Raw genomic sequence first — 15,522 nt, forward strand, 5'->3', positions numbered from 1 at the left:
CGGTCCCAAGCCCGGGTAAAGGAGAGTTGTGATAGGCTTGGCGAGCCAACGTAAAAACTCAGCCACTCTTATGGAGATGAAACCCAAAAGATTTTCGTTGGGGCATAACCCTCTCAACGACGCGCCACATCGGAACCCGGGTGTGGTGTCAAATGGGCAAGGGTCGGGCCGTCACCCCCCTGGTGGCGCGCCGTATCTTGATCTGGATACGGTGGCAAGTGAGCGAGGATCGGGTCGTCACATCCTTAGTGGCGCGCTACATCGGCGCCCGGATGTAGTGGAAAATGAGCAAGGGTCTTCGCATTTGACTTGGCGAGTGTAAAGGGTAAGGAAGCTAGCCGAGCCTAGGAGAATTCGCTTAGGTAGCTGGAACGTAGGATCTCTGACAGGGAAGCTTCGGGAGCTAGTTGATGCAGTGGTGAGGTGAGGTGTTGATAGCTAGAACGAAGTGGTGGAAGCTCAAGGGGGAGGTAGCTCAGGCGTTCAAGGAGAGGGTCATTAAGGAGGGCCCTTGGGAGGAAGGAGGGGATGCAGACAATGTGTGGATGAAGATGACGACTTGCATTCGTAAGGTGGCCTCGGAGGAGTTTGGAGTGTCCAGGGGAGAGAGAAGCGAGGATAAGGATATCTGGTGGTGGAATGATGATGTCCAGAAGGCGATTAAAGAGAAGAAAGATTGTTTCAGACGCCTACACCTAGATAGGAATGCAGACAACATAGAGAAGTACAAGATGGCGAAGAAGGCCGCAAAGCGAGCTGTCAGTGAAGCAAGGGGCTGGGCGTATGAGGACCTCTACCAACGGTTAGGCACGAAAAGGCGAAAGGGACATCTATAAGATGGCCAAGATCCAAGAGAGGAAGACGAGGGGTATTGGCCAGTCAAATGCATCAAGGACGGAGCAGACCAACTCCTGGTGAAGGACAAGGAGATTAAGCATAGATGGCGGGAGTACTTTGACAAGCTGTTCAATGGGGAGAATGAGAGTTCTACCATTGAATTGGACGACTCCTTTGATGAGACCAGCACACATTTTGTGCGGCGAATCCAGGAGTCTGAGGTCAAGGAGGCTTTAAAAAGGATGAAAGGAGGCAAGGCGATGGGCCCTGATTGTATCCCCATTGGGGTGTGGAAAGGCCTCAGGGACATAGCGATAGTATGGCTAACCAAGCTTTTCAACCTCATTTTTCGGGCAAACAAGATACCAGAACAATGGAGATGGAGTATATTAGTACCAATCTTCAAGAACAAGGGGGATGTTCAGAGTTGTACTAATTACCGTGGAATTAAGCTAACGAGCCATACAATGAAGCTATGGGAGAGTCATTGAGCACCGCTTAAGAATGACAAGCGTGTCCAAAATCAGTTTGGTTTCATGCCTGGGAGGTCGACCATGGAAGCCATCTTCTTGGTACGACAACTTATGGAGAGATACAAGGAGCAAAAGAAGGACTTGCATAGTGTTCATTGACCTGGAGAAGGCCTATGATAAGATACCGCGGAATGTTATGTGGTGGGCCTTGTAGAAACACAAAGTCCCAGCAAAGTACATTTACCCTCATCAAGGACATGTAAGGTAATGTTGTGACAAGTGTTCGAACAAGTGATGTCGACACTGATGACTTTCCGATTAAGATAAGATTGCATCAGGGGTCAGCTTTGAGCCCTTACTTTTTGCCTTGGTGATGGATGAGGTCACAAGGGATATACAAGGAGATATCCCATGGTGTATGCTCTTTGCGGATGATGTGGTGCTAGTTGACATAGTCGGACGAGGGTAAATAGAAAGTTAAGAGTTATGGAGACAAACCATGGAATCGAAAGGGTTTAGGCTTAGTAGAACTAAAACCGAGTATATGATGTGCGGTTTTAGTACTACTAGGTGTGAGGAGGAGGTTAGCCTTGATGGGCAGGTGGTGCCTCAGAAGGACACCTTTCAGTATTTGGGGTCAATGCTGCAGGAGGATGGGTGTCGTGGAATTGTCACGGCAGATGTCCTCGAGCTAGGACTTAGTCGTGGAGCCATCGCAGTTAGGAAGCTTGAAAGGGTTAATGCGGGACAAGGAACACGAGGGTTTATACTGGTTCGGCCCCTTACGGTGAAGGTAAAAGCCTACGTCCAGTCAAGGTGGTATTGATTAGGGTTACGATCACCAGGGAGCTAAAACTGCTATGCCCGGCTCTCGATGAGATTGTTCTTGTCCCTAAACCGCTGCCGGGTCGTCCCTTTATATAGGGAGGCTGACGCCCAGCAGCTCTCAGAGTCCCGGCCGGCTCATAAGAGTGTCCGGCTCAGACTCTCAACTATGCTTGCCTTACACTACAAGTTCTACCATAATAATGATTGCAACTACGATCCTTAAGCCATATCCGGGTCTTAAGCCCATCTCTGGCCCATCGTCTTCAAGCTTGGCGCCGGGCTTCTGGTAATGACCATTAGAGTAACCCGGCCCCTCCTGGCGGGTGACTCTTAAGGTCTATATCCACAACATTAGGCCCCAGATTGATTTGAGCCGGCTCATGTCAATCTTCAATTCTTTCGACAGAAAAAATCTCCGGCTTACCATTTGTGTGAAGGCCATAACCCAGCGTGACGTCATCCTCTGGACTCCGGATAATCCACCGTGACGTCATCTTCCATTAAGCCCGTTTTTTACTCCACCAGATCCGCAACGGATCTTTGCTTTTACTGTCATCCCGAAAATCGAGGCGTTTCGTGAGGAGATAACCACGCCGTGGACTCCTTGATCCTCCCGCCCACTCATGAGCCCGCCCTTATAAATAGGCCGGCCCGACGGGCTTCTCTGCCACCCTTCTTCCTCCTCGCGCCACTGCCTCTCTACCTGAGCTCGCACTCTGCCGCCGTCGCCTCGCCTCCGGTCTTCGTCAACCTTGGCCGCTGCATCACCCTGACTCGGACCAGACAAACGGCGGCGACCCCCGCACCCTTTCAGCACCGGTAAGTCCTCACTACCCCGTAGAACAGATCTGCAGTAGGGTTCATCCGTGTTCGTCCGTGTTCGTCGCCATTGCCACAAACTCCGGTAGTTTTCTTTCTTACTGCTCCTTTTGATCTTAAATCTGCATAGAACTAGTGCGGCGGTTGTTTGGTACCCATTTTACACGCAAGCAGCTCTCTTTTTACTGCATAGGAACTTTGTTCGAGCCCAAGAACTCCCTCACTTCTGTTTCTAGGTCTAGAAATTGTTTTCTTTTACCCGACCATTTTGATCCAAAAAAGTTACTGCAATATGTGAAACCTGTTTTACCACACTTAGTAAAAAACTGCAATCATTGAATCTTGGCGGTTTATAATTCCGGTTTAAAAAAACCGCGCGCCGTAGAACCTTCCGGCTTAAAGAAAACCATGCTTCGTAGAATCCTCCGGCTTAGCTGTGATAAAGCCGTAGATAATTAATTTATTCTGAATGCCCCTGCGGCTTAAATAACCCGCTGTACTTAGGTATATACCATTAGTCCCCTTCATAAGCCGCCACCTTAGATTTTAACTGTAGATCTCCTCCGGCTTATAATTAACCCGGACGTTTTTCCTTTTTGTCATAGACTGCCGACTTTCACCATGCCTCCCAAAGCTCCCATTACTTGCAACTGGATGAGGTCCAATGTCACCAATGAGACCCTAGCAGATTTTGTCAAGTCCGGATATCTGCCCAAGAAAGACATCATGTCCTACCGTGCCCCTGACCCGTCAGAAGAGAGACCACAGCCAAAGGACGGGGAGGTAGTGATTTTTGCGGATCATATGAGCCGGGGCTTCGCACCGCCCGGCTCAAAGTTTTTTAGGGACGTGCTAAACTTCTTCGACTTGCGACCTCAAGACATTGGACCCAACTCAGTGTCCAACATCTGCAACTTCCAAGTCTTCTGCGAGGTTTACCTTGGAGAAGAACCTAGTCTGCTGCTCTTCAGAGAGCTTTTTTACTTAAACCGCCAGAATGAGTGCGCCAATGGGCCAAGTCTGGAGTTAGGTGGTATCTCCATCCAGCGGCGTAGGGACTGCCTTTTCCCTTACGCAGAGCCGCCGAGCCACCCAAAGGACTGGAACATGACTTGGTTCTACTGCCAAGATACGTCCCCGGCTGATGAAAGTCCGCTGCCCGGCTTTCGCCCAACACGTCTGGAGCCGACTCACCCACTGTCAGACAAGCTGACTCAAGCAGAGCGCCAGCCCCTGCTCCCTACTATCAACAAGATCAAAGCTCTCCTGGGCAATGGTCTGAACGGAATCGACCTGGTCCGGGTCTGGATCTCATGGTGGGTGATCCCATTGAGCCGCCGCCCCGGCTTAATGTGTGAGTACACAGGACGAAAGGATGACCCTCAGAGACACAGCCGCAATGATCTTCCTGAAGACGTTGCAGAGGAGATGACCAAGGCTCTTTTAAACGAGAGCCTGGCAGACTGCGGAAGGACCGGGTTAGCCCCCTTCTGCAAGACCAACCCAGCCCCAGCGGTAAGCCGCCAATCTGAACATCCTATCTTCTATTGTATATAACTTTCATCTGAATCGTTTGAAGAAATCATCATTGTATTTTTCAGGTTGACGACAAATTCTGGCGGGTCAAGTATGACCATGAGGCGGCCAAGAAGGCCAGGAAGGCGAAGAAAGCCGCCAAGAAAGCCGCCCCTCGCAGGAAAGGAAGCAGGCCTACCGCCTCCGAGCTGATGCAATTAAGCAACAGCTCCAAGTCAGAGGTAACCCCTGAGCCTTTAAGCCCTTGCGATATTCACTGTTTGTTGCTGTCCGCCTTATTAATACTTGCTCATTGACAGGATGACACCGGCGCAAGTAACCCGGTGGTTGAAGAGGTAATGTCACTTTCCTCCGACTCGGAGCCCTTGCCACAGCTGAAAGTCCAAAGGGTAACCCGAAAAGTAAGCTTTTCACATCCTTTAGCTTATCAAGACCCTCAATTTATTTTGAAGCGACAGGTTCATGAAAGCCGGCGTCACACCCGGACCGACAAGGACACCGACCTCTCCGCCGGGTTACCCGACGCAACAAGGAAGCGCCGAACTGAGGTTATTTCCCACTTGTACCCTTTTCATCCGTTGGCGGGTGTTATCCGTCAGCCACTCAATTCTTCTGACTCCAATTATCAGGAGACCTCCCCCTCTTCGGGCGACTCTATGCAGTCGAGTCTTCCGACTTTCAAGACCGCGCCCGGGTAATGACAACCATCTCAAATTATACTTGTCTGTACTTACTCTCTTTATGCTTAACGTTTCTGTCCTTTCAGCGCCCAGGCAAAGCTCACCAAGAGAGCGAAGAAGACCAAGTCAGCCGGAGTGCCGGGTTTACCTGAACCGGAAGTGACGGCTCAAGAACCGCCAGCTGCCTCCGCCCCCGAAGCCACCATTCCAACCAACAAGGCACCTGAGGCCGCTGCCCCAACTACCAAAGCAACTACAGAAGCTTCTGTTAACCCGGAGGCCTCCAGCTCGGCTCCACCAGCAGACGACCCGGACGTGGTAATCACCCGGACGGAGTTCGTTGAGCCGAGGAGACCTACCGTGCTGGCCAAGTGCTCCGCTAAGGGGGAGTTGCTGCAGCCCCACCGGGTGAACCTGGACCTCTCCGACTACACCAACCTGAGCGTTGGAGAGCTCGTCTCTGGCTACATCAGCCAAGTGCACAAGAGCCGGGACACAGAGGTTGCCATGGTGAACCAGATTCAACAGAAATCTGAGGTATCATTCTGCTGTCCTCTTACTTACTGCATAGTTACCTTTACCATGCCAGCCCCCAAGTCGACGACTTATGATTGAATATGTTGTAGACTTAGGTTCCGGCTTACTCAATTGAGCCGGCAGTTTGTAGATAGACACGTTCAATATGCATTAGCCCCCAAGTGCCAAATGTCTTTGCTTGGAAAACGCTTGGGACTTATATAGTAACTGTTAATAACCCGGAAATGTACGCAGGCTGTTAGCAAGAAGCTAGAGGCGGACCTTGCGGATCTCAAGAACCGGCTAAAGACGCAAGAGATGGAGACCCAGAAGGCAAACGCCAAGTTTGTATCCAGCATCGCCGCTCAAGAGAAGCTGAAGACAGAATTTGATGCTGAGCGGAAAGCCTGGGCCGAAGAGAAGGTCGCACTGGTGACCCGGACTGAACAGGCGGAGAAGGCTCTCTCCGAGAAGACCGCCGAGCTCTCCGGCCTAAAGCGCCAGGTTTCCCAGATGGTGGCCGCCATCTTTGGTAAGTCGCCTCACCGGCTTTCATCAAGTTTAGAATGTTTATATCTCATGATTCATCCTTGTCGCCGGCTTATCTGATTCTGTTAAACAGGTCCCAGAAGTGCCAACCTCAACCAGAGCGTGGTCACCAAGCTAAAGGCCGTGTATACCCTGATGGAGCAGCTCTACACCGGGTCACAGCGTGCCTTAGCTGTGGTGGCCCTATCCAACGAGGTGCCGACTCACCTGGCAGAAGTCCTGCGCCGGCTCGCCGTTCTGCCTCAGCGGATCCAAGAGCTGCGACGGGCCTCTGCGAGAGCCGGAGCGATCGCCGCGCTGAGCCGGGCCAAGGCATTCCTGCCGGAGTTAGACCCGGCGGACATCGCCCTTGGCTATCCAAGCCTGAAGGAAGACGGCTCAGCTTTCGATCAGAAGGACTTCGCAGCTTGCGTGAAGGCCGTACGCCCAGTGGCCACCCTTATCGGGAACGACACAGATCTGACCAAGTACCAGCCGGGCTACGATGCGGAGAATCAGAGGATTCCAACCCCTCGCTATGAAGCCCTCAACTTGATCCCTCCGGCTCGTCGGCACACTTTCGCCCCGGAGATTGACCCGGCCGGGTTAATTGACGAGGAAGCCCAATTCGAAGCTCTCCGCGGCATCGACTGGAAGTCATCAACTTTCCAGGTCTTGGGATCAGCCGGAGGAGAAGATAGGAACGTAATAGAGTAGGTGCAACAGTTCATCTCTGTCGTGCCATCGTGCACGTATTGAATGCTAAAGTCTTTTGAAGTTCTCTCTTTGATATTTCTCCGGGTCATAATCAATCCTTTGTTTTTCTTAACCTCAAAAGAGGTGCCTTTAATTATCCTGCATAAAAGGGCAAATCACAAAACTCGAGGCGTCTTACCGTCCTGAGAATCATAAATTTTAGATAACCCGGAATATGAATCGAAAAGGACTTGTCTTCAATAATATCCTGAATACAGCCGTAAGAACACGCTGAACGGCCTGCAAGCATACTTCCGGTTTAGATAATCCGGATGAGAAAGTTGGTACCGCCACTCCGGTTTACCTGCCTTATAACACCCATTGCGTTCAGCAATACTGTAAACCAAGGTTAAGCCGGCAAAGTGAGACCCGGCTGTACACACCTTGACATAATCAAAGAAAACTTGTGATAAAGCAGAAGAACTTAGGGGCTTCCGGTTCGAATATGACCAGAGACCCGGCCAAAGGGGTTAAGCTAAGATTCGGATACGATCATATAGCCCCCAGTGGGTGTGGCGATGCCAATCAAGAGGGTACCGCCAGCTATGTTCTCTTTGGTTCGAATACGACCCATGTTTGAATAGGAAGCCCCCAAGTGATTTTAAGAATTGTTTAACGACGCTGATTCGAATACGATCCACGTCGATTCTCAGAGGGGTTAAACTATGATTCAAATATGACCAAAGGTAACCTCCCAATGAGCTCGGCACTTTGCCAATCAAATGGGTATCGACAGCTATGTTCTCTTTTGTTCGAGTACGACCCATGTTTAAACAGGAAGCCCCCAAGTGACTTTACTGCTTACGGCTAGATTCGAATACGATCATAAGCCGGATCCTCTTTTAAGTCATCATGTAATCTTGCAATAAAAATAACACGTGCATATTTGGAGGAGAAAAAAGGACAGAGGTCCTGCTTTATTGCTTATCATAATATATACATGGCTGAGAGAAATATGTACACCACGAGAGCCAGTGGCTCAAGTGTAGTAAGGCCGAAGCTGAGCTATATTCCACGGCCGACGGGTCTCTTCCTCCGACTTACGTGAATCTTTGTGCTCCCGAATGTCAATGAGGTAATATGACCCGTTGTGCAAGTTCTTGCTGACCACAAAGGGCCCTTCCCAAGGCGGGGATAACTTGTGTGCATCTGTTTGATCCTGGATGAGCCGGAGCACGAGATCGCCTTCCTGGAAGACCCGGGATTTAACCCGGCGGCTATGATAACGGCGCAGGTCTTGCTGGTAAATCGCTGAACGAGCTGCTGCCACATCACGCTGTTCGTCCAACAAGTCAAGAGCATCTTGGCGCGCCTGTTCATTATCCGCCTCAACGTAAGCCGCCACTCGAGGTGAGTCATGACGGATGTCACTGGAGAGGACTGCTTCTGCTCCATAAACCATGAAGAAAGGCGTGAAGCCTGTAGACCTGTTAGGAGTAGTGTTGATGCTCCATAACACGGAGGGCAACTCCTCCACCCAACAACCCGGTGTCCGTTGCAAAGGGACCAAAAGCCGGGGCTTGATACCTTTCAGAATCTCCTGATTAGCTCTCTCAGCTTGACCGTTGGATTGAGGATGAGCCACTGAGGAAACATCAAGTCGGATATGCTCGCGTAGACAAAACTCTTCCATGGCGCCTTTGGAGAGATTGGTGCCATTGTCAGTTATAATGCTGTGCGGAAAGCCAAAGCGGAAAATCACCTTTTTCATAAACTGAACCGCCGTGACTGCATCGCACTTGCTAACTGGCTCAGCTTCCACCCACTTTGTGAATTTGTCAACTGCCACCAAGAGGTGGGTCTTCTTATCCTTGGACCTTTTAAAAGGCCAACCATATCAAGCCCCCAGACCGCAAAGGGCCAAGTGATTGGGATCATCCTCAGCTCCTGAGCCGGCACATGAGCCTGTCGTGAGAATCTTTGGCAACCATCACATTTACTGACCAAGTCCTCTGCATCAGCATGAGCCGTCAACCAATAAAAACCATGACGAAAAGCCTTGGCCACAAGGGACTTTGAGCCGGCGTGATAGCCACAATCCCCTTCATGGATCTCACGCAAGATCTCTTGACCTTCCTCAGGGGAGACACAACGCTGAAATGCTCCTGTAACACTGCGATGATGCAACTCGCCATCGATAACGATCATTGACTTAGCCCGCCGGGTTATTTGCCTGGCCAAAGTTTCATCCTCAGGCAACTCGCCCCGGGTCATATAAGCCAGATATGGCATTGTCCAGTCTGGTATGATATGAAGAGCCGCCACCAGTCGTGCCTCCGGGTCAGGGATAGCCAAGTCTTCCTCCGTAGGCAACTTAACCGAAGGGCTATACAGGACGTCCAGGAAAGTGTTAGGCGGTACCGGCTTTCGCTGAGAGCCTAGCCGGCTTAGAGCATCAGCCGCCTCGTTCTTCCTGCGATCAATGTGCTCTACTTGGTAGCCCTGAAAGTGCCCAGCAATGGCATCAACTTCGCGGCGATAAGCCGCCATGAGAGGGTCCTTAGAGTCCCACTTGCCTGATACTTGTTGAGCCACCAAGTCTGAGTCACCGAAGCACCTTACCCGGCTCAAGCTCATCTCCTTAGCCATCCGAAGACCGTGGAGCAAGGCCTCGTACTCAGCCGCATTGTTAGTGCAAGAAAACATCAACTGTAGCACATAATGGAACTTGTCACCTTTAGGGGAAGCCAATACAACGCCAGCCCCGAGCCCTCCAACTGCCTGGACCCATCGAAGTGAATAGTCCAATACGTGTTATCCGGCTTTTGCTCGGGCACTTGTGACTCTGTCCAATCATTGATGAAATCCACCAAGGCCTGAGATTTAACAGCAGTGCGTGGCACATATTACCATGAGGTCCAAGTTCTATAGCCCACTTAGCAATTCTCCCTGTGGCCTCTCTGTTTTGAATGATATCACCAAGAGGGGCAGAACTGACCACAGTGATGGGATGACCCTGAAAATAATGCTTAAGTTTCCGGCTCGCCATGAACACACCATACACAAGCTTCTGCCAATGCGGGTACCGCTGCTTGGACTCAATGAGCACTTCGCTGACATAATAAACCGGCCACTGAACCGGATGCTCCTTACCCTCCTCCTTGCGCTCCACCACAATAGCCACACTGACGGCTCGTGCGTTTGCCGCCACATACAGTAATAAGGGCTCCTTATCAACCGGAGCAGCAAGGACTGGGGGCTCTGCCAGCTGCTTCTTCAAATCCTCAAAAGCGGTATTAGCTGCATTCCAGACAAAGTTATCAGTTTTCTTCATCAACTGATACAATGGCATGGCCTTCTCACCCAAACGGCTTATAAACCGGCTTAAAGCAGCGATGCGACCCGCCAAACGCTGAACGTCATTTATACACGCCGGCTTAGCCAGGGAGGTGATGGCCTTGATCTTCTCCGGGTTAGCCTCAATGCCTCTATCAGAAACCAAAAACCCTAAGAGCTTGCCTGCAGGGACACCAAATACACACTTGGCCGGGTTAAGCATCATCTTATAGACCCGGAGGTTATCAAAAGTTTCCCTTAAATTATCTATCAGGGTTTCCTCTTTTATGGATTTAACCACAATATCGTCCACATAAGCGTAAACATTGCGCCCAATCTGTTTATGAAGACAGTTCTGTACACAACGCTGCTAAGTCGCCTGTGCACACTTGAGTCCAAAGGGCATAGACACATAGCAGAAGGCTCCAAAAGGAGTGATGAACGCCGTCTTCTCCTGATCCTTAACTGCCATCTTAATCTGATGATAACCGGAATAAGCATCCAAGAAACTTAAGCGTGCACAACCTGCCGTAGCATCAATGATTTGATCAATACGGGGGAGGGCAAAAGGATCAGCCGGACACGCCTTGTTTAAGTCCGTGTAGTCCACACACATCCGCCAAGTGCCGTTCTTCTTGAGTACGAGCACCGGGTTAGCTAACCACTCTGGATGAAAGACTTCAACGATAAACCCGGCCGCCAAGAGCCGGGCCACCTCTTCACCAATAGCTTTCCGCCTCTCTTCATTAAACCGCCGAAGGAACTGCCTGACCGGCTTAAATTTCGGATCAACATTGAGAGTATGCTCAGCGAGTTCTCTAGGTACACCTGGCATGTCAGAAGGTTTCCATGCGAAGATGTCCCTATTCTCACGGATGAACTCGATGAGCGCGCTTTCCTATTTTGGATCCAGATTTGCACTGATGCTAAACTGCTGAGATGAGTCACCTGGAACAAAATCAACAAGTTTAGTTTCATCAGCCGATTTAAATTTCATTGCCAGCTCTTGTTCTGTAGTTGGCTTTTTCAGAGAGGTCATATCTGTTGGGTCAACATTGTCTTTGTAAAACTTCAACTCCTCTGTAGCACAAACAGATTCTGCATAAGCCGCATCGCCTTCCTCACACTCCAGAGCCACTTTCCGGCTGCCGTGAACCGTAATGGTCCCATTATGACCCGGCATCTTGAGATGTAAGTACACATAACACGGCCGTGCCATGAACTTGGCGTAAGCCGGCCGTCCAAATATAGCATGGTATGGACTTCTTATCTTGACCACCTCAAAGGTCAATTTCTCCATCCTGTAGTTGTACTCATCACCAAAGGCCACTTCCAATTCGATCTTGCTGACTGGATAAGCCGACTTACCAGGTACCACACCATGGAAGATAGTGTTTGACTGGCTGAGGTTCTTATCAACCAACCCCATACGGCGAAAAGTCTCATAATAGAGGATGTTGATGCTGCTGCCTCCATCCATGAGCACCTTCGTGAACTTATATCCTCCCACTTGAGGAGCCACTACTAAGGCCAAGTGGCCCGGGTTATCCACCCGGGGAGGGTGATCCTCCCTACTCCACACTATAGGCTGCTCAGACCACCGCAAGTATCATGGGACCGCCGGCTCAACAGCATCCACTGCCCTCTTATGAAGCTTCTGATCTCACTTACACAGACTGGTGGTAAACACATGATACTGTCCACCGCTAAGCTGCTTTGGATTGGTCTGATAACCCCCTGCTGCTGTTGATGACCCTGGCCAGACTGCTGATTAAAGCCCCCTTGACCGTTCTGAGGACCGGAATTGGAGCCGCCGCCTGGGCCATGAAAGCCGCCGCCGCCTGAGCCGCCGCCCGGGCCATTGTAATTCTTAAAGGCCTTCATGATCGCACAATCCTTCCACAGATGAGTCGCTGGCTTCTCTCTAGAGCCATGCCTTGGACAAGGTTCATTCAACAGCTGCTCCAGCGTCGGACCTGACCCGCCGCCTCGGAAGGGGGCCTCCCCTTGCGTCGCTGGTTATTACCTTGTGAGCTGGCGTTGGCTACAACTCTAGGCTGCCATCGGCCTTGCGCTTGCCTCCTCCTTGGTTCCCCGGGTTAAACTGAGGACCCTTGCCATTGCCGTTCTTCTTTCCCTTCCCTGTCCTTTCATCATCTAAAGGGGGATCCTTGGTACCATCAGAATCGGCGTACTTGACAAGAGCTGCCATTAGTGTACCCATATCACTGCAGTCGCGCTTAAGCCGCCCGAGTTTCATCTTCAGGGGCACAAAACGACAATTCTGCTCCAGCATTAAAACCGCTGAGCCGGCATCCATCTTGTCTGACGAGTGTATGATCTCCTTAACCCGGCGAACCCAATATGTCGTAGACTCACCCTCCTGCTGCTTACAGTTAGTCAAATCCACAATTGACATAGACTGTCTACAGGTATCTTTGAAGTTTTGGATGAACCGGGCTTTCAGCTCAGCCCAAGACCCAATGGAATTCGGTGGTAGCCCTTTCAACCAAGTGCGGGCAGTCCCATCTAACATCATGATGAAATACTTAGCCATGGCCGCCTCACTGACCTCCAGCAGCTCCATAGCCATCTCATAACTCTCGATCCAGGCTGCGGGTTATAAGTCAGCTGTGTAATTAGGCACCTTCCTAGGGCCCTTGAAGTCCTTAGGCAGACGTTCATTACGGATAGCTGGCACTAAACAAGGGACAACCCCGGTCCTGGTAGGGATACCCACGTCGACGAAAGTCGTCGGATAAGCCGGAGGGGTCTGATAAGCCGTCAATTGAGGCACTTGCTCCGCCTCTTGCCGCGCTCTGTCCTGGTCTGCTGCGTGAAAGGCTCCATTGTGAGCCAGGCCGTGGCCAGGGGACGGGTCATGGCGTCGGACGTTACTTGAGCCGGTTGTTGAGACCATGTGCCGGCTGTAACTTGGGCTCTGGCCTGGACGAGGGGTCGAGTGGATTCTGTCCCGGCTGTAGGAGTACGCCTCTTGCTGCGCCAGTGCTGTCTGAAGGAGTTCCCTGACCCGGCGGGTTTCAATAGCCGTCGGAGAGTCGCCGTCAACTGGGAGAGCCGCCAGTCGTGCTGCCGCAGCGACCATGTTCTCCAGCGGGTTATTATAATGACCCGGGGGTATTGGCACATACTGAGGCGGGGCAGGGGGCACCTGAGGAGGCCCCATCACTCGTGGCTGAATAAGGGGTCCAGACCCGGGCGCTATGACCCCTGGCGGGTTACTAGACCCTGCACCTGGCGTGTTGAAGAGGTTGCGTGGATCGTAAACCGGAGGGAGTCGAGATTGGGTCTTTTGATGCCTCCTTCTCATGACCTCATTGGCCGCGTTCTGATCCATCGTGAGTTGGAAGGGCTGCGCCTGGATCAGCTGAGTTTGGGCATCGAGAGTCGCCCTCTCCGCAGCCAGCCTGATCCCTTCCGCTGCAAGATCCTATTTAGCTTTCACTAGATCCAATCTTAACTGTGCCACCTCCGCATCGTGCTGAGCTTGATCTGCCGGGTCAACCGTGGCGGTTAACAGGGCCGTCATCTTGTCCGTGAGATCCATCAGCACCTGAGCCGGAGAAGGCACCGGGTTTCCCGCTCCAGCAGCGGGGTTCTGAATAGGCTGCGCACCGGTCATAAAGACCCCAACCTGACTTGGCGGCTCAAACGGGTCCGGAATACTGTCACCATCGGAATAACCCATGAGCCTGCCATCTTGAAGTTGATACAACGAGTTTGACTCATCGGTGGCCGACTCGCCGTCAGAGCCGGCGGCCGTCTCATCACCAGATCCAGATCGATCAGAGAATCCTCCGTGGATACACCCCACAAAAGCATGCCTTAAGGCAGGCCGGGCCCGGGCGGGTCGCGCACGCTGGGCCGTCTCGATGAGATCGGCGCAGTGATCCGGCTCAGGGCCCGGCTCACCAATCTTGCCGATGAAAACATGAATTCCGCCGAAGGGGACCCGGTACCCGTACTCAATTGAGCCGGCGTCGGGGCCCCAGTTTGCATCGTCGATGTAGAGCTTGCCGCGACGACTCTTGGTCATCCGGCCCACAGCGTATCTCTTGAGCCCTTCGAAGCTGCCCTTCAAGAACTCAAATCCACCGTGCGCTGGCCCCACGGTGGGCGCCAACTGTCGTGGAATTGTCACGGCAGATGTCCTCGAGCTAGGACTTAGTCGTGGAGCCATCGCAGCTAGGAAGCTTGAAGGGGTTAATGCGGGACAAGGAACACGAGGGTTTATACTGGTTCGGCCCCTTACGGTGAAGGTAAAAGCCTACGTCCAGTCAAGGTGGTATTGATTAGGGTTACGATCACCAGGGAGCTAAAACTGCTATGCCCGGCTCTCGATGAGATTGTTCTTGTCCCTAAACCGCTGCCGGGTCGTCCCTTTATATAGGGAGGCTGACGCCCAGCAGCTCTCAGAGTCCCGGCCGGCTCATAAGAGTGTCCGGCTCGGACTCTCAACTATGCTTGCCTTACACTACAAGTTCTACCATAATAATGATTGCAACTACGAGCCTTAAGCCATATCCGGGTCTTAAGCCCATCTCTGGCCCATCGTCTTCAAGCTTGGCGCCGGGCTTCTGGTAATGACCATTAGAGTAACCCGGCCCCTCCTGGCGGGTGACTCTAAGGTCTATATCCTCAACAATGGGGGTATTGATAAAGATGTGAACCATCGAATCAAAGCCGGATGGATGAAGTGGCGCCAAGCTTCTGGTATTCTCTGTGACAAGAGAGTGCCACAAAAGCTTAAAGGCAAGTTCTACAGGACGGCGGTTCGACCTGCAATGTTGTATGGCACTGAGTGTTGGCCGACTAAAAGGCGACATGTTCAACAGTTAGGTGTGGCTGAGATGCGTATGTTGAGATGGATGTGTGGCCACACGAGGAAGGATTGAGTCCGGAATGATGATATACGAGATAGAGTTGGGGTAGCACCAACTGAAGAGAAGCTTGTCCAACATCGTCTAAGATGGTTTGTGCATATTTAGCGCAGGCCTCCAGGAGCTCCAGTGCATAGCGGACGGCTAAAGCGTGCGGACAATGTCAAGAGAGGTCGGGGTAGACCGAATTTGACATGGGAGGAGTCCGTTAAGAGAGACCTAAAGGATTGGAGTATCACCAAAGAACTAGCTATGGACAGGGGTGCGTGGAAGCTTGCTATCCATGTGCCAGAGCCATGAGTTGGTCGCGAGATCTTATGGGTTTCACCTCTAGCCTACCCCAACTTGTTTGGGACTAAAGGCTTTGTTGTG

General features: G+C 51.7%; 1 protein-coding gene across 1 annotated transcript in view; it reads right to left on the bottom strand.

The window, feature by feature from the left end:
• LOC123079891 (uncharacterized) overlaps positions 1–15,522 on the bottom strand; it is a 25,373-nt gene that overhangs the window by 3,937 nt on the left and 5,914 nt on the right. The window lies entirely within an intron of this gene.

This window comes from Triticum aestivum, chromosome 3D (assembly GCF_018294505.1).
Source record: "Triticum aestivum cultivar Chinese Spring chromosome 3D, IWGSC CS RefSeq v2.1, whole genome shotgun sequence".
NCBI lineage: Eukaryota > Viridiplantae > Streptophyta > Magnoliopsida > Poales > Poaceae > Triticum > Triticum aestivum.